This window comes from Pleurodeles waltl, chromosome 8 (genome assembly GCF_031143425.1).
Source record: "Pleurodeles waltl isolate 20211129_DDA chromosome 8, aPleWal1.hap1.20221129, whole genome shotgun sequence".
NCBI lineage: Eukaryota > Metazoa > Chordata > Amphibia > Caudata > Salamandridae > Pleurodeles > Pleurodeles waltl.
This window is the reverse complement of record NC_090447.1, coordinates 48,564,307-48,589,175: the sequence shown is the minus strand read 5'-3', so window position 1 is coordinate 48,589,175 and position 24,869 is coordinate 48,564,307.

The window sequence follows — 24,869 nt, the reverse complement described above, 5'->3', positions numbered from 1 at the left end:
TTGCCCTTAATGCCAGATGGAAATACGGGTTGACCATAACAGTAAACTCCCCCTAAAAATGAGCAATTGGGTAATGTAAATCCAAAAAATCTACAGAAATTAGATTTACGGAAGTCCTACCACTCCCTATACATCACATTTTATGCAATGCCAACAATTCTGGCTCCTTCTATAGGTATTGCACCTTCCAGTGTAGAGGTAGAAGAAAAGGAAGAATGTTTATGTACATAAAGAATGACTTTGAAAGATCAGCCTCCCGCATGTATCTTCCCCTTCACTCCACCTTCTCTTCATGTACATCCACATCAAGGCCCATATTTATACTTATTGACGCAAACCAGCGCAGGTTTGCGTCAAAAAGTTTACTGCCGGCTAACGCCATTCCAACGCACAAGCCGGGCACCTTATTTATGGAATGATGCTCGCCGGCGTTGCGGCCTGGTTTGCATCAAAATAAATGACACAAACCAGGCAGCGTAGGCGTAGGGAAGAATGGGGTGGTGCGTCAAACAATGGTGCAAGTCAGGTTAGAGTCAAAAATCTTGGCTCTAACCTGACTTGCGCCATTTTTTGATGCACAAAATCCATTGAAATGACTCCTGTCTTAGCAAAGACAGGAGTGATGCCCCCCTGCCCAATGGCCATTCCCAGGGGACTCCCAAGTTAGGTCCCCCTATGCCACTTAAATAATTATACTTACCTCTACTTACCTGTACTTACCTGGGATGGGTCCCCCCATCCATGGGTGTCCTCCAGGGGTGGGCGAGGGTGGCAGGGGGTGTCCCTGGGTCAGAGAGCATGGAAATGAGCCCACAGGTCCCTTAACGCCTGCCCTGACCCAGGCATTAAAAAATGCCCCACATTAGGCTGTGCGCCATTTTTTAAGGCCCTACCCCTTCTGTGCATCACAATGACGCACAAGGATAAATAAGGCACAGATGCCTTAAAAAGTCATTTTTTGCACGGGAACGCCTACCTTGCATATCATTAGCGCAAGGTAGGTTTTCACGTCCAAAAAATGACGCAAACTCCATAACTTTGCCGCTGGATGAGTCCAACGCCAAAGTAGAAATATGGAGTTAAGTTTGCGCCGAATTTGAGTTAAAAAAAATTATGCAAATCCGGCTCAAACAGAGTATAAATATGGGCCCAAGTTGTGGAGAACTGTCTTGTCTTGGCCTCTTGTCAGGGGCTCTGCTTCTCTGGACTGAAAAGCAGCTTCAACTGTCTGTAAAATGAAACCCTGCAAGAGGTCACAAGAAGGCTGCTGCTCTTGCCCAGCCACATTAGAGGCCTCTGTGTTGTTTTCCTTTTCAGGGTTGGGTTTATTGTTTGATAACAACAACATACAACCAAATCTCATAGCACTGCCGCCATGAGCAAGTCAGGCACCAAGAATCCATAACCCATACGGTGTACGGAAGCATAAAGCTAACTGATAATTCACCTTATCACTAAAGTAGGAGAGGGTGGATAAATAATTACATATATTGTTGGATCACTGGCAAAACACAAAAGAAAACTGACAAGGTGGTCCCGCAAAGCCAGCTTGCCTTTTCCAGGCATTTGGCAAGGGGAAGAGCAGGAATCGGAAAACCCAGGCACTTTAATGAAAAATAAACAATACTTTATAAGAGCCTGCGGCCGCTCAGCTGAGGAATGCCGCTAGAGTAGGCCTATCTGCTCTAAACAAAGAAAAGACTGCAATAAACACCAAACACCTAGTAGGTGATCAGTTACATGACTTGAAACAACAGGAAGGTGAAGGGGCTAGTCCCTCATTTATCTCCACAGGAAGGGGGTGCTAATCAGGTTTCCTGCTCAGTTTCTGTGGTTGATGGACCTTTTTAGGTGTCGGTTCTAGACGGTGCACATGCGCTGTCTCGAGAGAGACATGCTGTGTTTACTGTTGTGGGCTTCAGCCCGCCCATAGGCTTCCCATTGGCTAGCACCATCGTTTCTCCATTTTTCATTCTCCCCATTTGTTAAAGGCATGCATGCATCATGCCTCTTCCAGTATTTATCCCTCCCTAAGAGCACCCCCTAATTTCTTTGAGCCATTCCGCAACAGACATTTGTAGGGTAGTTTCAAGATTAATTTTTCAGTTCTTTAAGAGCGCGCTCAAACAGTTCTCGCTGTGAAGAAATCTCCCACCCATAGATAACTTCTCTGTAATTTCCTCTAGGGGCTAGATGGCATGCATTGCTTCTTGCAGCCCGGCTCCCGGTGCTCACCGCAGACCAATGTTGCAGCACTGTCATGCTGCACATTGTCTTCTCATTTGGTCCAGTGTTGAGTGCAGTTTTCACCGGTCCCTGTTCCCCTGGCTAGAGCACCTGATGACGGTGCTGATCTGGTCCCATATGGTGCTGGATTGGCTGTGCCATGAACCGCTGGGTGCGTGCTTCGATCCTGCACTATCGTGGCTGCTCGGGACATTCTGACTGGCTCGGATTTAAAGAGTCCGCTGCCATCTTGACCGGGAGTGCTCCATCTCCTCAAAGGTACAAGCCACTATACAAGCACTCCCATTCTCTTCGTGTTCTTCTCTCACAGTCACTGCACCCCACTTTCTCTCTTGTCAGTTCCTATCCCTTTCAGGGCTGCCTTACTAAACAGACACATTTTGCAAGATTGAGCAGGTTGCCACTTCATTTTGTGGCATTCATTTTTACAGCCGAGCGCAAAGCACTCAGTCCCCAGTTGTGATCTCTCTTTGGTCTTCAAACCACGCCCATGTCACGTCAGTTTCTTTCATTGGTTCATGAGCTTGCTTTTTAAAATCTGCTTGCTTCATTAGTGAAAGGCATGCATAAGTCATGCCTTTTACGGTGTTTAGCCCTCCTCGAGCGCAGCGACCAAGTACTAAAAACATACAAGGCTCCACATTTTCCATCTGGTTTCTGGACTACGTTTGCTCTTTTTTTCGCAGTGCAATCTCGCTGGGCAGAAGTCGAGTGCTTTCCATGGCATCGAGCCTGTTACATAGTTAATTGCACTTTTGCCGGTTACGTAGATAATTGCACTTTTACCGATAAATTTCCCTACGAGTGAACTTTTATTTCCCTTTGTTTGTCTGCTTTGCACTGATGGCGGCCGTCAGCTCGCTTATGTGAAACTTTCAATTTTCAGTTTATATGGCAAGAAAAATCCAGTGAGTTATGTGAAACTGTTTTATTTTCATTTTCAATTTATGTGTCAAGGAAAGTCCGGTTAGGAGTTAACAATGCTAATTGCTCTAGCTCAAGCAAACGTGAGACCCGTTGCATTGCAAATGCTTGTTATTTATGATACGAGCATCCAGTACACTAACCTCACTGGTGTCAGCCTTGCCTTTGTCATATAGCCATCCGAGTTCTTCAAAAATGCTTCCACCATGAAATTAGGGCAAAAAGAAGCTTAGCTATCACCCCATACTCGACGTTTTACGGTATCTATAGTCTCATGTCCAACTTGATTGGTTCCTCTAACTGTACTCCTCTTAAGACACTGACATGTTGTAGTAGACAGCTACATTCAGCTGTTGAAGGCAGAAGCACATTCAAGATTACCGTGGTGTTGTAATGGACTGGTTAATTTGGTGCCATGATCAGATTGTGTCAGGAAAAAAAACAAGGAATCAACATCTTTAAGTCGAGCCTCAGTGGAGTCTAACATCATATATTGTGCCACAATGGTGCCTGCTTTAGCTTTGCTGGTCCTGTCTGGGTGGTTTTCATATCAGTTATACTTGAATGTTGCTTGCACGGAGCCTAATTGTTATCAATGGCCAGATTGCACCACATGTGGCCTTGAGGTGGCTTCATCCTGTTGAGTTCCAGTCATGAATACATCTTACAACATTGTGTATTGGTGATGCTGGACGTTTGCTAATTACATTGGCATATCTGCTATTCCAGTCCCTGGTCACCGTGCCATCCAGTCACCTAGTAGATGGTTGTTTTTGTGGTCAGGACACTTCCCGCAGGCCAGTGGTTAGTATGGGTGGGTTGTGCAGATATTGCTGCATTGTCTGTTGAAATGTGGCTTGTGACTCCATACATTGCCTAGGGTGTCATCCATTGTCCTGTTCATGCTGCCAGTGATCCTTCTGTTTGTGTGTGTACCCTTACAGTCCGTTCTGGTGTTTATTCTTCCCTTGGCCGGTGTGTTTTGGAAATGTGTTTCCATCGCTATCTCAAGTTTTCCAATATGTGTGCATTAAACTAAGTATACTTGGTTTAAATGAATCTAATCTCGGTTTCAGCGACACCCACGACAGGGACATGCCACCCACAGGGGCAACAAAATCAGCCCTAGTAAACATGTTTAAATCAGCACCACACTTCAAGGTGCTCTGACTAACATTGTGCCTTGGCGGTGTAGCCCTTTCACGGCAGCACTCCTGCTCTGAAAGCAGGCCCTTAGCTTGTAGACCACCAGGGAAATACCAGATGGGTAGAATGGGCAAACCAGCCCTGCATGCCACAGAACTGCCATCCTATTTGTTTGTATCAGTTGACATGTGCTCAAGTCCATTAGCCATGACATTGTCACACATGAGGGTTGTATATGCCACTGTTGTTTTTATGGGCTTCACTTTTGAGGGCTTTGCTACAATTACAGGGGTTAATTTAGAAAGAAAAATGTGCTGGTGCCCAAAGCTCTCCTCTGAAACACACAGCTGCCGCAATTAAATGTGCGAGCAAAGAATACTGAGGCAGCCGAATCCTGAAGCTATCTCAGGCCTCCTTAATCGATTTACAGCCACTCCCTGCCCCTTCAGCTCACACTTGCAGCTTTCTGCTTTCTCCCTTTGTGTTGCATTTCTGTCTTTCTCTTCCTCTCTCTTTCCCATTAGTCTCTTTTGCTCGCACTAAATGCCTGATACGAAAAATAAGTGGGCACTCAAAAATGAGTGCCGATGCCCTCCACGGAAACCACCGGCTCAAATTAAGCACTGGTGTGTACCTTCGTACTGTGTTTTGCCCACTGTAGTTTGTTAATAGTTGGACTTAATTTGCTAATAGTTTCTGTCATGATGTTGGTGAGCTGATAAGAGCATTTGGTATCCTCTTCAGTAATGTATTCGTAGGTGAATGTGTCGATCTTTCTCTTATTGCTAAGCGCAAGCACTTTATCCTGCAACTGGCATTTTTGCATAAATGTGACATTTCGAACTTTGCTGAACTGACAACTGCAGCTTTGACTTCTTTGCAGTGGTGAAGATCAATTTGCCCTTTGTGTCTCCACATTTTATGTAACTTCATAACCTGCTCTATCAGGTCCTTCATGCCTTTAAACCAGGGGGCATATTTATGAGTCTCTAGCGCCTCCGGTGAGTCACCATTGGTGACACTCCGGTGGCGAAATGCCCTGGGTCATATTTACAAGGTGGCGTTAAGCCTTCACACGCAGCCCTTTGCAAGGAAGGGGCGTGCAATGGGTGTCTCTGTGGGCGTGCCCATTTTGACGCTGATTCAGTTTTACAGGTTTTCGTAAACCTGAGGCAGCACCAATATCTAACACCACCCGAGGGGTGGCATTAGCAAGGTACAAAGAGGAGGAATACTTTTATTCCTCCTCGCCTTTTGCTTTTTCTATGTGTGCTGCATTCTGCATCACACCTCGAAAGAGCAAAATGCCAGAAATTATTGTTTATGTGCGGGAAGGTGTCCCTTCCTGCACATAAACAATCATTTGAAAATGACGCATTGGCACTTCTGTGTGTGCTGCATTCTGCATTCTACAGCACACACAGAAGTGCCAAATTACAATTAGTGATTGTTTATGTGCAGGAAGGGACACCTTCCCACACGTAACCAATCACACCCCTCAATGCAGACATCCTTGCACGATGGTGCAAGGATGCCTGTGTTTGCGCTGGCAGGTAACTTTAGCACCAGCACAGGGGACAACACAGGGGTGCGTCATATTCAATTAAATACAGCGCATCCCTGCGTTGTGAAAATGACGGAGCGCGGTGCTGCCAGCTTCAGCGCAGCATCGCGCTCTGTCATTTTCCTAGAAATATGGGCCAATTTTTCTACATTGTAAGATGCTTTTGATTGAGCACAGCAAGCAGGACTAACTTTCTTTCCATCCATCCGCTCTCTCTCTCTCGCGTCCCTTCCAACATCTGGTTGCTTTCCCTCTCTAAGTCTCTCTCCATTGCCTTCCCTTCATCTCTCTTCTGCCCGGTGCCCTCTGCAGTTCCCCTCAAGGGTGGGGAAAGTGACAGAAGCAGCAGCACTGGGCCTTCAAAACCAGCCCCCATTGGCTCCAGGCTACCGGGGAAACGCCCCACAGACAGGGCCACTGGAACTATGCGTATCTGTGGCTGCAACATCTTTTCCTCATAATTAAGGATCAGTGGCATTTGCCACACAATCCATCATCTGCTGCATAATTAGCAGATCTTAACAAAAAAAGTTTCTAGTTCAATTTACTTTTCAGCGATACCACACACATTGGTCATCGGATAAAGTTTGCAAGAACCCCCAGATTCTGATTGGCTGTTCTTATCCGCAAATATTTGGAGGGCCTTAATGTCTACCATTAAAGCAGCTGGTGTTTCCTCTGAGCTCCTTATGTTACGTCTTCAGCATTTACTTTGCTCACTTCTACCATGGATTTGTCCGCATAGCATAGCTGCAAGGTTTCAGATTGCTTATGTGTGACACTTTCATTAGCTCAGTATAGTTATGAATGACATTTACTATGAGTGACACCTTCTCGCGAGCAAATGAAGATGAGGCAAACATACAAATATCAGAAAATACCTCCATTTGAGCAACGAGAAACTTTAAGATAGTGAGTAGGCGTCCCGGATTTGCCAGGACAGTCCTGTTTTTTCACCAGCTGTCCCAGCAGATTTCAGGGTTTTTAGAGATGGTTAACTGAAAATAGTGCTTGGCAGTTTTTCAGGTGTTCTAAAGCAAGGCCAGTTAGCAGTTGTTATAAATAAGCAATTTAATTCACAGTTTATGAAGCTGGTTTTAAAAAATTACATTTTATCTATTTTCTCCTCTGCATTCCGATGTTGATGAGAGCTGTCATTCTGCGGTGCTCCGTTGATGTAAATATGTAGTCCTTCTTCTATTTTTGTAAAATATCCTGGTTTTTGGTGCTCAAGATCTAGTAACCTTATTTAAGAATATCTTAAAACTGCTGCAAAGCGCCAGAGATTAAAGGGCACTTCACTAATTTAGTGCCCTTGTAACCTAATTGTATTGTTAAACAAATCTGTACCTCTCTAAGCAATTAACATTATGGCATTGTGATAAGACCGAACTGTTTACTTTATAATAACAGCACTCACTAAGGCACTTAGGGACAAATTTAAGAAATGTGGCTCTTCATCCAAAGCAGTGCCACTTTTCTTGTGCCCCCTCAGCGCCCCCCTACTGCGAATATATGTCGGAGCAACGCATGCTGGAACCACGCATGGCTGAGCAATGCAGTAGGAACAACGACTGCGTTGTTACCACTAATGCCTTTACCACAAATGCCTTACCTATGATTTTTCATTGTAAAGGAATTCTTGGTAAAGCCATGCGTGGAATGGCATGCATGGTTCCAGCATGCAACCCTCCTGACGGCCCACCCCGCCCCTAAAACTACTGCGTCCCCCCACCCCTGCCCCTAAAACCTAAAACTACCCTGACCCCCCACCCCTGCCCCTAAAACTACCCGACCCCCCACCCCACCCCTAAAACCTAAACTACCCCAATCCCCTACTCTGCCCCTAACACTAACGTGACCCCCCACCCTGGTCCCTAAAACCTAAAACTACCCCAAATCCCCCATCCTGCCCCTAAAACTACTGCAACCCCCACCCACTCCCCTAAAAACTAAAAGTACCCTGACCCCCCACCCCGCCCCTAAGACCTAAAAGTACCCCAACCCCTCACCCTCGCCCCTAAAACCTAAAACATCCTGACTCCCCCACCCCTGCCCCAAAACCTAAACTACCCCAAATCCCCCTAAAACGTACCCCCACCCCACCCCACCCCTAAGACCTAAATTACCCCAACCTTCCACCAAGCCCCTAAAACTACCGCAACCCCCCAACCCATGCCCCTAAAACCTAAAAGTACCCCGACTCCGCACCCTCGCCACTAAAACTACCCAACCCCCCATCCCACCCCTAAAACCTAAACTACCCCAATCCCCCACTCTGCCCCTAACACTAACCTGACCTCCCACCCCGGTCCCTAAAACCTAAAACTACCCCAAATCCCCCATCCTGCCCCCAAAACTACTGCAACCCCCACCCGCTTCCCTAAAACCTAAAAGTACCCTGACCCCCCACCCCGCCCCTAAGACCTAAAAGTACCCCAACCCCTCACCCTCGCCCCTAAAACCTAAAACATCCTGACTCCCCCACCTCTGCCCCAAAACCTAAACTACCCCAAATCCCCCTAAAACGTCCCCCCACCCCACCCCTAAGACCTAAATTACCCCAACCTCCCACCAAGCCCCTAAAACTACCCCAACCCCTCACCCCACCCCTAAAACTACCCTGACCCCCCAACCTGCCCCTAAAACCTAAACTACCCCAACCCCCACCCCTGCCCCTAAAACTAGCGCAACCCCCACCCTGCCCCTAAAACCTGAAACTACCCCAATCCCTCATCCCGCCCCTAAAACTATTGCAACCCCCACCCTTCCTCTAAAACCTAAAAGTACCCCGATCCCCCACCCCACCCCTAAAACCTAAACTACACCAGCTCCCCACCCCACCCCTAAAACTACTGCAGCCCCCTCCCCGCCCCTAAAACCAAAAATGACCCCAATCATCTAGGCGCTAATCCTGAAGAGTACATTGGGGCCCACTGAAAACAAAGGTATTCCCCCTTTTAATGCCTGCTTTGTGCAGGTGTTAAAAATAGCTACGAAAAATGACGCAGTGAAATCTTTTAGATTTCACTGAACCATTTTTGTGGTCCACCTAACGTGGGAACGCCCCCCCTTGCGCAGGCATAATGTGGCACAAGGGTTTACAAACTGGCAAAATGCATGCTTTGTGCCACTTTGTAAATATGGCGTGGCAAATTTGGTCTGATTGGCCACATTAGCGTCATAAATATTGACTCTAATGTGGCGCAAGGAGGCGCTAGGCCCTCTGAAATCTGATGCAGCATCCAGACTCATCACAGCAGCTGAGCCCAGCTGCCAATGCCAGGTCGCGGTGGGCTGGGGTCGGGTCCCTCCCACTTCACTGTAGTCTGTCTGTTCATGCCGACTCAGGACTCACTGGCCTGCCTCAGTTCTCAGTCTGTGCTGGCGGGCCTCAGGGGTCGAGTCGCCCTGGCTGGGGCGGGATTCCATTGCATGATCCTGCCAATGGCGGCTCCTCCGTATGGGTGGAGGAGCGTCACCACCGCCAGCAGTGGCAGCTGCTAAACCTTTTAAAGAAAACTATAATAAACTATGTTTAGTATAGCTTTCTTTAAAAAGGGCGGGCCACGGGGTGGGGTGCACTGAGGGGGAGTGCTCAGCACTCCCCCTCAGAGCGCATGTGTATTTGGCCGGCTGTCTCAGGCCGGACCAACACACATGCGCTGTAGGCTGTCTCCAGCCTGGCAACTGTGTTGCTGGGCTGGAGAGAGCCTGCACAGGCTCCCAGTCTGCCTGGAAGTGCCCAGCTAGTCCTGCTTTGGGCAGCGTCAGGATTGCTGCAGGGCAGGCTGGGAGCCTGTGCCTGTGCAGCAAGAAGGGAGGAGGAGCGGTGGGGCTGGGTCGACGAGAGAGAGCCGTTACCGGCATTGCTTGGGCAGGGGCCACCGGGTGAGTCGTGGGAACAATCCCCTCTTATCCCCACAGTCTGCCCCCTCTGCAGTGTGACTAGCGAGGTCGGAGGCTACTGCCTGCTGTGCGCATAATTAAGTTTGCCCAACAGCCAAAACTTTAATGCTGCTTGTTGGACTTTTGCTTATGCAGGGTCATCCCCAATCTTTTTGCCTCCTGCCTCCTATTTTTTCTGATCTGTTGCTGTTGGTTTTTGAACTCTGAGCACTTCACCACTGCTAACCAGTGCTAAAGTGCATATGCTCTCTGTGTAAATTGTATTGTTGATTGGTTTATCCATGATTGGCATATTTGATTTATTAGTAAGTCCCTAGTAAAGTGCACTAGAGGGGCCAGGGCCTGTAAATCAAATGCTACTAGTGGGCCTGCAGCACTGGTTGTGCCACCCACACAAGTAACCCTGTAATCATGTCTGAGACCTGCCACTGCAGTGTCTGTGTGTGTATTTTTACACTGTAAATTCGACTTGGCAAGTGTACCCACTTGCCAGGCCTAAACCTTCCCTTTTCTTACATGTAAGGCACCCTTAAGGTAGGCCCTAGGTAGCCCCAAGGGCAGGGTGCAGTGTATGAATGAGGTAGGACATATAGTAATGTGGTTTATATGTCCTGACAGTGAAATACTGCCAACTTCGTTTTTCACTGTTGCAAGGCCTGTCTCTCTCATAGGATAACATGGGGGCTACCTTTAAATATGATTAAAATGTAGATTCCCCTAGAGAGTAGATGGACATGTGGAGTTTGGGGTCCCTGAACTCACAATTTAAAAATACATCTTTTAGTAAAGTTGATTTTAAGATTGTGCGTTTGAAAATGCCACTTTTAGAAAGTGAGCATTTTCTTGCTTAAACCATTCTGTGACTCTGCCTTGTTTGTGGATTCCCAGTCTGGGTCAGTTTGACAGTTGGGTTGTTTTTCACCTGCACTAGACAGTGACACAAAGGGGGCTGGGGTGTAACCTGCATTTCCTGATTAGCCATCTCTGCTAGGAGGGAGGGGTGGAGTGGTCACTCTCATCTGAAAGGACTGTGCCTGCCTCTGACAATGCAGACTCCAACCCCCTGGTGTGTGACTGAGGCCTTGCCTGGGCAAGGCAGGATTTCACAAGTAGGTGTGAGTCCCCTTTGAAGAGAGGTGACTCCAAAGACTAAAATGGGCATAAGAAGGGCACCCAAATCTACAGACTTTAGAAACACTTCTGGAACCAAGAGGAACCTCTGCCTGGAAAAGAGCTGATAGCTGAGGAAGAAGTGCTGCCCTGCCTGTGACTTTGCTTTGTGGAGCTTTCCTGCAGTGCTGCTTCTGCCAGAGTAAGAGGGCAAAGACTGGACTTTGTGCGCCTTCCATCTTGTGAAGAAATCTTCAAGGGCTTGAGTTAGAGCTTGCCTCCTGTTGTTTGAAGTCTCAGGAACAGCAAAGACTTCTCTCTGCCAGCACCTGGAGTCTCTGGAGAGACTCCTGCTCTGACAAGTGGTGCCCTATCTAGTCCCTGGGCCCTTGAAAGGAAAGCTGGTGGAAATCCAGGGAAATCGACTTTGGACGACTCCGGACCGACGCTGCTGCTGAATCCGGTAACGCCGCCTGCACCCGACGCCGTGACCTTTGCTGGAACGCGACACTCTTCGCAGGCCCGAAGCTGCTGCAGCCCCGCTGAAGTCCACGACTCCGTGGAAGTCGCTGCACCACGTCGTGACCGACGCCGCTCGAAGTGCACGGATTCAACGTTTCGCACAGACGCCGCGATCCCCGACTTCGCGCATCGGCTTGTTTTCAATCTTCACCAAAGGTACTGTAGTTGGGGGTCTACACAACTCCGTGTCCGGCGCCGCTGGTGTCGGCTTGTTGGGAACGACTCCGTCACGACGCCGTGTTAACATCTCATTGAAGCATTTTTTTTTCTAAACGCTATTTTTGAGTTTAATCTCTAAAAATTCATAACTTGTGTATGTTGGATTTTTGTCGTTTTGGTCTTGTTTTGTTTAGATAAATATTTCCTATTTTTCTAAACTGGTGTTGTGTCATTTTGTAGTGTTTTCATTGAGTTACTGTGTGTGTTGGTACAAATACTTTACACCTAGCACTCTGAAGTTAAGCCTACTGCTCTGCCAAGCTACCAAGGGGGTAAGCAGGGGTTAGCGGAGGGTGATTCTCTTTTACCCTGACTAGAGTGAGGGTCCTTGCTTGAACAGGGGGTAACCTGACTGTCAACCAAAGACCATATTTCTAACACTGCTCACTTGCACTGCATGTGTGCTACAGCTGAGCAGGACAAAGCTTTGACTCTCCCCCTCCACTGACCTTATACGCTGCCTGTGACTGTGTCTCCTACACACAGCCTTCTCACAAGTCAAGCATGAATAGCCCCTGACGGCGTGTGTCGTCAGTTATGCTTGCGTGTCGGCTGGGGGGGTGTGTCTACAGCTTAAGATACAGTGCAGCAGAGAGAGCAGTACTGGCTGCGAGCTCAGCAGAGACTGAGCCAGCCCCCTCAGCCCGCCGACAGCAGCGCGCACTTCGCTACTGTAGCTCACAGAGTCATGATGGTGCATTATAGCAGTGCACCGTTTGCTGAGCAGCGCTATAATGCGTGATTAATGCATTTCAGTGCAGCAATGCGGACCACCACACTGAAATGCGTTAGACTAACGCCTGATGCGTGGTACTTGCCAGGGCTGCCATAGCGCGTTCTGGAGTCTGGGCGTGATAGAGCGTTCCGTACTAATAATTTACCTGTATTTGGACGCTCTTTAGGCCGATGAATCTTTTGGCTAAGTGGGACTCTCCTTACTCTATATCGGTCAATTTAATCAAATCAATAATCAATAACGAATATAAGCAATACCCTGATCAACATAACACTTAACAATTAATCCAGAATACATTTCGGCGAACCCTGACCTTTCAGTCAGGAATAACCACACCAGTTTATTCAAAGTTAGTAAATTTATTTCCCTATATTAACAAAGCTAGCACAATATAGATGTGTCTCAACACCAGATGATAAACGTAAATGAACATTAATAGCTGTCCATAACGGCGAAACAGATGCAATCTATGCAGCATTTGAATAACAAGGCATTCGATAATAGCAATGCAAATCACTAAAACTATAATCTGTAATGAGCTAATTGCATACATTTAGTCAGCATAACAAGGTCTCAAATTGCATCGTGCAACAAAAGGAATCCTCATCTAACCTCAAATTAGCATCGGCATGTGGGACTTCATGCAAAACAATTTAGCAACATTAATTTAGAAAACTCCTAGCTAGGGCTCTTATAAAAAATCAGCAGTTGGTTACCTAAAAGAAACACAATGCAATTGTACAATTTCCTTTCATATTTACCAATTACAATCAGCATTCAAGGAAGTCTTCGTCTCACAGGTACCGTTTCTCGATCAGCATGGGTACCGTTTCGATCAGCATGGGATGGGGCAAAGGGGCAGGGGTGGACGGGGCAATTGCCTCACGGCGGCAAAATAAAACTACTACTTCATGTAAAGGGATCAAAGTTAAAGTCTCTAGGGCAAGAATCATTAAAGTCTCTTTCTCTCGATTAGAGAAAGCATCAAAGTCTCTTTCAAAATGGCGTCGCAGCAAGGTGGGCCATAATAGCTGCAATGTCCTGCAAAATGGCGGGTATCGAGCTGGTAATGGCTGTAATGGCTGTAATGGCTGTAATGGCTGTAATGGCTGTAATGGCTACTTTCTTCTCGTGCACCTGGTTTAAATAGACAACAGTTCAAATCCAGTAGGGTCTTCCATTGGAGGGTTCATAGGTTGGCTTCAAATTGTCCAATCAAAAACAACAGTTCTCAGGCTTTTACTTAAGCATACATTATCCTTGGAGACGAGTACGCAAGTTGCAACATTTTATACCAATTAACTCACTTTCAGAGCTTCCATTGTCTGCACCTGCAGATTGACCTTGGAGTAAAGAGAGAAATATGCCAGGCTGGCACGAAACCTTAAGATAAGCATGTGAACGATCTCAGTGGAAAAGTACAGCTTCAAGCAAAAATACACGTTTAATAGCACATTGGAAAAACACGAGCATCTAAACCGTGAGACCAGGCAACTAGGCCAAAGCCTCCACTAAAGTTATGCTAAGCTAAAACATTTCAAGCAAGCAAATCGTAGCACACGTTTATGATTATGTCGGATTAGTGCAATTCTAATACATCACGTTATATAAAGCACGCTTATAAATGTTGGCGAACTACTCTAAGGGCACATTTTGTCCCCGTACAATCTTTATTAGTTCGGTTAAAGCCACACATGATTATTGCAGTACTACGTTTAAGCGTCAATAAATGTAAAACCTTCATTTCTGCGTCATCAATCCCTCCTCTGATGACTACTTGTCATCACACAAACTATTCCCACAAATTTTATTCCATTAAAATTCTGTCAGTTCTCTTTTCCTTTTAATTCCCCTAGTTTTCGCTTTGTATTCTTCTGCCATTCTTCTCATCATTTTCTCTTCCTTCCTCCTCTTAATCCTTGCCATAATCATTATTATTCCCCTTTTTATTCCCCAAATTCCAAATATGCAAATCAATACTATTAAAATTCCCTGTATTATTTTTAGTAATATTCCATTCCAAATTCCCCCAATCCAATTTCCCACTGAAGCAAGTCCTTTTCCAACCTTCTCCCACACTCCTGGTTCTTTCAATTCCTTCAAATCTGCACTCTCTTTTGTTAGATTAGCAAGCATAGTTTTAATTTTCACACTGTTGTCGGGAATATACGTACAACAGTGGCGCGCACCAAGCATTTTGCAAACGCCGCCATCCTTTGCTAAAAGAATGTCTAAAGCAAGCCTATTTTGAAGAGTCATAGCTCTTTCCGCTGCAAGTTCAGCATCTATCAGGATTATAGCACCTGAAAACTTTGTCAACATGTTATCCACTATAGTAGACAACTTTCTTATTTTGATGGAATTCAACACGACTCCCAATGAAGGAATCATGGCTCCAAATATATCTCCTACCACAGCAGCTGCGGTCTCTCTTTTCTGGATACGATGGGATCCAGATGTCTTTTGAATCCTCGATAGGTCATCCAGTTGATAAACGTTTGGGAACACTATACCCAAATAACATCTCCCCCACCATCCCTTTGGAAGACGATAATAGGCATTATACCCACAAATGTAATATACACCTGGTATGACAGGGTCAAGTCCGTTCATCATGAATGTCCATTTGGCCTTAAAGATAAACGTATGTTTACACTCACTCGCTCCTACAAAAATGTTGTCATAATAAGATTCACCTCGATATATACAAAATTTCCCTACATGCCAAGCATCTAAAGCTATTCTCCCTTGTGTCTTTATTGCGGCAAAATCATAATTGTCTACTGAAGTCCTCTTATGTAGCTCTTTTTCTAATTTCGCCTTCATTTGTGCCCTTCTATCATCTGTGCGATCTAAAAAGCTTATTTCTACTGCAGAGAGCGAGCAGGTAAGGTTTTCCCTATGAGCGTGAGCCGTTTCAAAAGGTTGCATTGGCTCGAAAAATTCCCTCATTATTTTAGCATCCCAATCTTTAGCAATCTGGCTTAGCTGCGTTATTATAGGAACATATGCAAAGGTAACATCATAATTTGAGGAAAAATACTGTATGTTAGTTTGACCATAAAATCTAGACATTACTATACTACATGTAATCCCGTATGTAAGAGGCATGTGGTGATAAGTCACCCCTTCCTTTACTGATGTCGGTATCTGTGTACACACATAACAATCTTTCACATCCATAGTCTCAACATATTCTGTTAGCAAGCGATAGAAAACGTTATACGAAAGCTCCTTCTTATCATGCAAGTGTCTCTCATCTAATTCTACTCTTTTCAATGCGGTTAGTTCAGTGACAGTAACTGGAGCAAAAGTAGAAGCATCGATTTTCTCATTCTCACCCTTTCCATGCATTGCAAGCACTATTGCCATTATTATTAGTACACATGCAATTATCAAGCCTATACACGCATATTTACAATATTTCTTTCTACTGGTTTGCGTCATGATCTGTATAGAATCAGAGAGCTAGAAGCACCTATAAGAAAACTATTTAGTAATTCAGTTACAAAGCTGAACGAGCGCAATGTTCACACAGTTTTCTTCAAGAGGCCAGTCACTTCTCGGTTAGCAGCATTTGTCTCAATTCGGCAATAACTCAATTTTTTTTTTTTTCTCAGTTGGCACGTTGTCTCAAATCGTGTTTAAGAGTCAATCAGGTTTTCAAAAAGTCTTATCAGGTTAGCAAATGTCTCATCCGGTTTAGCAATGTCTTAACTAGTTGTTTGTATCACGTTAGATGATAAGCAATGTCATTTATTACCCTTTCAATCAACACTGTCCATAAAACTTTTCTTTTCTATTGGTATCTCTTCTTCTTCGTTCTCGAGGCTTAGAGATACAAATTCGTCAGTCCAATCGTCATGAACTACATATGCCCATTCAGGACCGGAATATCTTCTGTTCGGTATCCTTTTCCTTTTCAATTTTGCTTCTCTTTTCGATTCTGCTTCGCTGGTACTTTCCACTTTTGTCAAGTCTTTTTCTTCACTCGGGGATGGTACCACGACAGTTACTTCTTTTCTTTTCTCTTTCACTTTTGGCCTTTCTCCGTCGTTCAAACTTTCTTTAGTCCTTTGTTTTATTGGTGATATACTTAGTCTCCTCTTTGCACCATGTCCATTTGATGGACCTGCAATCTTTTCTGTGGAAGCTTGAACTGTTTCGTTCTGTTCTACCTTGTCCCCTCCTTCTGGGGAATCAATCACGTTCTCTTTTTCTTTTTCTGTATCGTCTTCTTCTGGGAAAACCCTCCTCTGATCAGGCTCTCCTGCTTTTTCACTTCTTTCGAGCCCTTCGTCACCTTTACTTTCGTCAGGCTCTTTATCACTTTCAGCTGCTTCAGGCTCTTTGTCACCTTCAGCTGCTTCAGGCTCTTTGCTACCCTCAGCTGCTTCAGGTTCTTTGTCACCTTCAGCTGCTTCGTCGCTGTCTGAACTTTCTACTTGGTCTTCCCCAAGTGAGTTAGTCGCTTCGTCCTCAGAGAATGTTTCCCTCTCTTCTGTTCCTGCCTGTTCGCTTTCAGTTCGGTTTTGCTCTGTCTCAGCACTCAGCACTGTTTTATCAGGCACTGGCACTTTCAGCGCTTCAAATTCCTCATCTGTGGGACACAACACTTTCTTTGTGTGACTGGCGTGAATCCAGTTGGGAACCCCCGCACACTTCACAGCGGTAGTGGTCGTCAGGATCACTTGGAAAGGGCCTTTCCAACGGGGTTCCAGACACGACTTCCTCACGTGCTTCTTTACCACGACCCAGTCACCTGCTTTCAGTGCGTGTCCTGGACCTTGGATCGGTGGCAAGGTGGTTGCTTCCACCTGGTGAGAGAAAGAGCGAACCACGTCAGCCAGACCCTTGCAGTAGTCTAACACCATATCATCTGTAATATTCAAAAGCGCATTTGCGGGAACTGCAGGAAGTCTCATAGCCCTGCCCATGAGAATTTCGTGCGGAGACAATCCAGTCTTTCTATCAGGGGTGTTTCTCATTGACATTAGCACCAAGGGCAATGCGTCAGGCCATTTCAAATTTGTCGATGCACATATCTTCGCCATTCTTGATTTCAGTGTACCATTCATCTGCTCCACCAGTCCTGAGGCTTCAGGGCGATAGCTACAATGCAGTTTTTGCTCAATGTTCAGCGCTTCGCAAAGTAACTTTATCACCTCGTTATTGAAGTGACTTCCCCTATCTGATTCTAAAGAGATCGGGAATCCGAAACGTGGTATCAACTCCCTCAACAATAGTTTCGCAACTGTAAGGCTGTCATTTCTACGTGTGGGGTATGCCTCAATCCAGTGACTAAAAATGCACACAATCACCAACACATACTTTAGACCTCCATGCACAGGCATCTCAATGAAGTCCATCTGCATCCTACTAAATGGGCCACTGGCCCTGCCAATGTGGCTCGCGTTCACAACTGTTCCCTTTCCTGGGTTCATCTGCTGGCAAGTGACACATCGATGGCAAACTGCTTCTGCAGCTTGACGAAATCTGGGGTTAAACCAATCAGTTTTGAACAATCTTATCATGGCATCTCTCCCTAGGTGAGCCTGCCCATGATAGAACCGCGCAAGCTGCGATAAGAGACTATTTGGCAAAACAAATTTTCCCTCATTTGAAACCCATAACTCATCTGGTCTCTTTATACATTGTGATTTAATCCAGGAATCTCTTTCATCCTCCCTGACGTTATTCTGTAATGCCTTTAGTTCATCTATTGTATCTACGACCTTCAAGGCAAATGCTTCAGCTGGTTCGAGTTCTGGTTCACTTATCGAATTCCATTCATCCCTGAGTAATATACAGTTCAAGGCACAAAATCTTGCGACTTGATCCGCATATGCATTTCCCAGAGAGACATAGTCCTGTCCTTTTGTATGAGCACTACACTTTACCACTGCAACTTCGGCTGGCATTTGAATGGCGTGTAACAATTCCCTTATTCTCTCCCCGTTTTTCACTGGGGATCCTGAAGAAGTCAGGAAACCTCTCTGTGACCATAGTTGGCCAAAGTCATGCACAATTCCAAACCCGTACTGACTATCAGTGTAAATGGTGACTTTCATCAATGCAGACAGTTGACATGCTCTTGTAAGGGCTACAAGTTCTGCTACTTGTGCAGAATAGACTCCTTGGAGCCAGGCCGCTTCCAAGACACCTGTTACGGTACATACAGCATATCCTGCTTTCAAAATTCCCATCCCATCTCTTAGACAGGAACCATCTACGAAAACAATTTGGTCATTTTCATCAAGCTTAGTATCCTTAATGTCAGGTCGAGGTTTTGTGCAAAATTCAGTCACCTGAAGGCAGTCATGCTCGACGTCTTCAGCGTTCTCAATTTCAGCATTTTCACCAGGAAGCAAGGTTGCTGGATTCAACGTAGTGCACCTTTTCAGCTGCACATTCGGTGAGCCCAGAATTATCGTTTCATACCTTGTGAGTCTTGCTCCAGTCATGTGTTGCGTTCGGGAGCGGGTCAAAAGCATCTCAACTGAGTGAGGGACCATGACTGTTACTGGGTGTCCCATCACTATTCCTTCACTCTGAGTGAGGCTGATACCAACTGCTGCTACGGCGCGCAAACACCCTGGAAGTGCTGCTGCGACCGGATCCAAAGTAGCTGAAAAATACGCTACTGGTCTGTTTATGCCACCATGGGCTTGAGTCAAGACAGACAAAGAACATGCATCACGTTCATGACAAAACAATGTGAAAGGCTTTGTGTAATCAGGCATACCTAAAACTGGAGCCCTACACATGCATTCTTTCAACTCAATGAAAGCATCCATCTCATCTCCTTTCAACTCAATTTGATCCAAGGCATCCTTCTGGGTCAGCTTCAGTAAAGGCTTTGCTAGAGTCGAGAAGTTGGGAATCCACTGGCGACAGTAGCCCACCATTCCCAAAAACTTCCTCACCTCCCTCCTTGTCTTTGGTGGACTCATTTGAAGTACACTCGTTATTCTTTCCTTCATTATTTTCCTTGACCCTTTCTCTATCTGGTGACCCAAGTATTTCACTTTCTTCTGACAGAACTGCAATTTGGAAGGAGACACCTTGTGCCCATTCCTTCCCAAATGGTTCAACAGAGCAATGGTGTCGGCTGTGCAGCCACTTTCTGTCTTTGATGCAATCAGTAAGTCATCAATGTACTGTACTAGGGTTGACTCGAATGGCAATTCTAATGCTTCCAAATCTTTCTTTAGAATCTGATTGAAAATTGACGGCGACTCAGAAAACCCTTGAGGAATTCGACACCAACTGTAAACTCTATCTAGGAATTTGAAACAAAAGAGAAATTGGCTGTCCTCATGAAGAGGCACAGAAAAGAATGCTTGTGACAAGTCGATGACTGAGAACCACTCGGCATCGCAAGGGACTTGAAACATTATCACAGCTGGATTCGGTACGACAGGGCAGCATTTAATTATGATGTCATTTATTTTCCTCAAGTCCTGTACAATTCAGACCTTTCCACTCGGCTTTATTAGTCCCATGATTGGTGAATTACATGGACTGCTTAACACTTCTTTCAGTACTCCCTGCTTTACAAATTCGTCAATGAGTTGGGCAACTTTCATGAGGGTGTCTTGTGCCATGTGGTATTGTGGGGTCTGGGGAAAGGTTGCATTGGGCTTTACAGTCACTTTCACTGGTTCCACTCCTTTCATCAATCCCACCTCTTTCCCTATCATATCCCACACTTCCTTTCCGACTGTTTCCCGTAATTCGGCTGGAATATCTTCTTCAGTTATCATCGGGAAAAAACAAATCAAAGGATACTCTTCATCGACAGTTTCCATCTCATCCCCCTCTACACTGTCCTCTTCTTCCCCATCACTGCTCGTCTGAATTTTAATTCCCTCGTTCGAACACATAATCGAACATCCCAACTTGCACAATAGGTCTCTCCCTAACAGTGCTATCGGGCTTGAGTCACATACTACAAATTTATGTAACCCTTGATAGTTACCAATGCTGACTGGTACCGGATCTGTAATTGGGTTTGTCAGGTGCCTGTTTGCTACTCCCACCACTTGAACTGTCCTCCCCGAGAGTGGCAAATTTGGTACTTCAATGCTCTTAACAGTTGAACGTGTGGCTCCTGTGTCAACCAAGAATGAAACACGATGACCCATTACTCTTCCCTCCACGTACGGACCCTTTTGATCAACTTCCAAGGATGCTGCAAGCACACAATCTCCTTCCTCTCCTGAACTTTCACTCTCCCATACATTGTTTATTCCACTCTCACTGTGTAATGGGAACTGTTGTACGGTGCCATTTGTATTCATTACCTGACCCGAGACCTGTGGAGGAACCATCACTTGCTGCTGACTCATTGGTGCCAAAGGTATTTGCATTTGCTGATTAGGTACCATGGGTAACTGCTGTTGCATTGGCTGCATTTGCGTCATCTGCATACGGGGCATCTGCATTTGCTGCGGCTGCATGGGCTGTATTCCCTGCAACTGATTTATGGTCTGAAAATTTGGGTTTGGACCTCTCGTTTTCGGTCCCCTCATTATCTGAAATGCATTGACATCATTGTTTTGCTGACCAACACCTGCATCTTCCTGCACCACCATCGGGCACTCGCGTTTCCAATGTCCGACAATCCCGCACACGTGACACGGCATCACCTTTTTCAATGCCTGCACACCATTCTGAGTCACAACAGTGTTCAAATCCGGACCATTATTCCCAAAACCTCCTCTGCCTCTGCCTCTCGCCTGTGGCTGAAACATCATATTTCCCTGCAACTGCGGCTGCGGTTGCGGTACCTGCTGTTGGAACCCTTGCAACCCTTGCAAACCTTGCAGACCTGTCTGAGCTGCTTTAAGTTGCATCATCATCACTTTCTCCTTCAACTTTTTCTGTTTCACTTCAATTTCGTCGCTACAGTATTTCGCATAATTCAACACCTCATCAATCGGTTTCGACTGCCAACAAATCAAATGCGACTTTATCATCTGACTTATCTCTGGTCTCAGCCCTTCCACAAATCTGAACACAAAATGAAGCATGTCCTTCGCCTCTATTGTTTCCGTGCCACTGTAGTTCTTGAACGCCTTCAACAACCTCTCATAGTAACTATGAATCGACTCTTTAGCCTCTTGGGCAGTTCGATCAATCTTCTGCCAATCCACATTTTTCGCGGCAACTTTCGTCTTCAAATGCTCAATCACCTTGTAGTACAAGCTCATCACCATAGGTGATGGTGCACCCGTATCCCTGTCTCTCTCTGGTTCACTTGTCGGCCAACCTACAGCTCTTTTGCAATCCTCCCACAAATCTGCCGGAACCACAATCTCAAAGAGAGTGTTCAGGTCTTCCCAGAGACATTTTGCAAGCTTCACAAACCTATCAGTCTGTTGATACCATTCAATCGGTTTCTCTCTCAGTTTTGGAAAATCATCCGTAAAAGACTGAATGTCGCTTCTGTGCCATGGTACATGTATTAATTTTCCCCCTGCTGTCTCCCTCATTGGTAACATGGTTACTGCATCACTACTCTGCGGTCTTTTCTCGTTGGGCTCTGAGACACTGTCTTTCCTCTTTTCCTTTCTCTTTACCCATCTGCTTTCCCATTTGTCTAAGCACCTCCACACTTGTGCACTCTGCAACAACTCTCTAAGGTGGGCCTTCATGCCTGCTGACCTCATGTGTTCAAAATCTGTGGTCCCAAAATCCAACCTATAGCTCCTGCTCAAGTGTTTTGTCTTGTCTATATCAACCCCGTTTTTGTCAGCTATTTCTTGCAAGCTTCTATGTACCTTGTTCACTTCTTTCGTAATCCTTGGACATAGATACCTCAACTCTTCTTCCGAGTAGGACTCTAACCTATTCACACCCATAGTCCCTTCCACCAATTCTTGTGCTTCCATGTTCAACCTGACCCTATTCAGATAGTCTTCTCCCTTCCCACTGGCTGAGCTTTGTGTGGAATTCAGACTGTTGAACCACTGTGTCAGCTGTTGCGCATTCAACCCCATCAGTGTAGCGTTCACATCGACTGCCATTGATGGTTGCGGCAACTTTTCAGTATTCGATGACAGCGGTATCACCAGTGGGGGACTTGACCTCACCAGTGTTGACTGAGCACATATGGGACTAAACTCCATCAAGGACCCAGATCCATTTGGCTGAGCCGCTATAGGGGTTATCCCTGGAGTGTTTTCTATGCACCTCCTTTCGGTCCCATTCTGCAGCATTGATCCCTGACCGCTCATACCTAAGTTAGGCTGACTGTACAGAGGTACCGGTGGACCTACAGTAATGGGTAGCGATATCGCATCTGGGTTTTGTCCATTTCCCATGTTCTGAGACATGTTCATTCCCACACTATGGGTCATCATTGCCGGCATGCCCATCTGACTCCCCGTCATCTGAGCATGTGCTGTCCCCCCCTGCATCTGCTTTTGAGGCATCAAAAACTGGGTTGATTCGGCTTGTGCCAATGTCGGGTTGTGACCATTCTGTACTCCCCTTACGGTTGGATCTAGAATCATTCCTGCACTGTTGTCACTGCTGTAGTACCCTGGGATCTGCGGCTGATAATTTTCTGCTGGTTTCAACATGGGCACATCTGGATATATTCTCCTAACCTGCGGTATCTGCGGGGTGAACAGTAAACTCGGGTCCTTAGACCCCGATGATGCTCCTGAACTCTGAGTTTCACTGTTCTGTACCGGTGCCGGAGGGGCAGAACTGGTACTTGGACCTTGTCCACTCTCCGCATAAGGTGGTGGACGGTCGTTCAGCAATTGCATTATTAACTCCTCATCCTCTAACTCCTCTTCTCTTCTCAACTTTTCCTCGTCCTCTCTATCCTTGGAACACCTCCTGTTTGTCTTACAGGTAGCTTTCTTACCTGTCTCCTCTTCTTCCTTAGTAATTGCGGGAAACAATTTTATCCCCTGCAATACATCTGACCTCCACACCTTCTGTGCATTATCCCACCTGGCGTCCGCTAGTGTCTTTTCTACCTTCCTTATCCTGGTCTCGAACTTATTTTGCTGCTGCTGTCTAGCCATTAGTTCCCAAATTGCTAGAGCCTCAAACTGGGCTGGCCTTGGAGGCACCTTCATGTCGTACATCGCGAATCTCAAATTCTCTAGAATCCTTATATTGAATGTCCCGTGGATCGAGAATGCTACGCTCCCATGTTTCTCTGTCAGCTTGTGCCATTGCTTTAGCCAAAGGCACGGAGCTACCCCCTTTTCCTCCATTACAATGTAAGCTGGTGTACCTTCGGGCGGCGTCTCCTCTCCTACGCTCGCTTTAATGTAAGACTCCCCCTTCATCGCACTCCTTAATGCTTTAAAAAATTTCATTTTCTCGTCTTTTATTTCACAAAATATGTAATCAATAGGTGACTTTAATTCCCGGAATACTCTTCGCCTGCCTTTCCCCTTCCAATCGAGCCCCACGGACTGCGTCCAATCCGTGCGCGACCCTTCTCTGCAACCAACCTATCCCAGCGCGGCTCCTAGTGACGTCACACTCACACACACTGCGGCTGACAAAGCCTCGCGGCTAATCCTCCTTCACTCAGCTCCTCTCGTAACCACTTCTGGCATGTATCGCGAGCTACCAAAAATTATAAAACAGATCTGTCGGTTTACTACAGGAAGGGTAACACAATCGCTTCAGGACCTTAGGGATTTTTCACTAGCCTCAGCAGTTATTCCATCTTTCTCGGTCCCCACTTTCGCAAGCAAATCTGACCCGCAGACCTACTCTCAACTTGTCAATGATCTATTCTAGTGCACTTAGAATTTTTGTCAAAGCCCGAAGTCGAAGTTTCTTTCACTCCCTTAACACACGTACCGACTCGTTGACCACGCCCGATCAACCTACTAAACCGCCCAGACCACAACATAAAACAACATACTCCGGAGTCTCTTGACCTCGCAGGGCCCGTCTCAACAACAACAACCACGTGGACCTTTTTCTGCCCAAAGCGCCACATACACGTGAAGTTCGACGACTTCCCTACTCTCACACTCGGAGTCGCACCTCTGCTATTTCTATGAAGTTCGACGACTTCCCTACTTCTACACCCGGAGTCGCACCTCCGCTATTCTCTAGAATCCTCGCAACCTTTTCACACAATCTGCGGCAATAAGCTGTGCAAGCGCAAAATCCTAACTTCACTCATACCGTCACTAGTACCACCAACGCCGATCTCACACCTCCATTCTCTCCATCCGCAAGCTCCGAGATCCCGGGAAAGTCGCGGTGGACCTAGTCCATCATCATTTTCTCAATCAGTTTTATCCAAGAAAATCTAATTCAACTTCTCGAGTTTGATCTCAAAGGGTGTAACCGTCAATTCAACACCATGTACTTTGAGAGTACGGGGTCCCAAAAGACGAAACCGTCCTCTGCTACCATCTACTGATAGAGCGTTCCGTACTAATAATTTACCTGTATTTGGACGCTCTTTAGGCCGATGAATCTTTTGGCTAAGTGGGACTC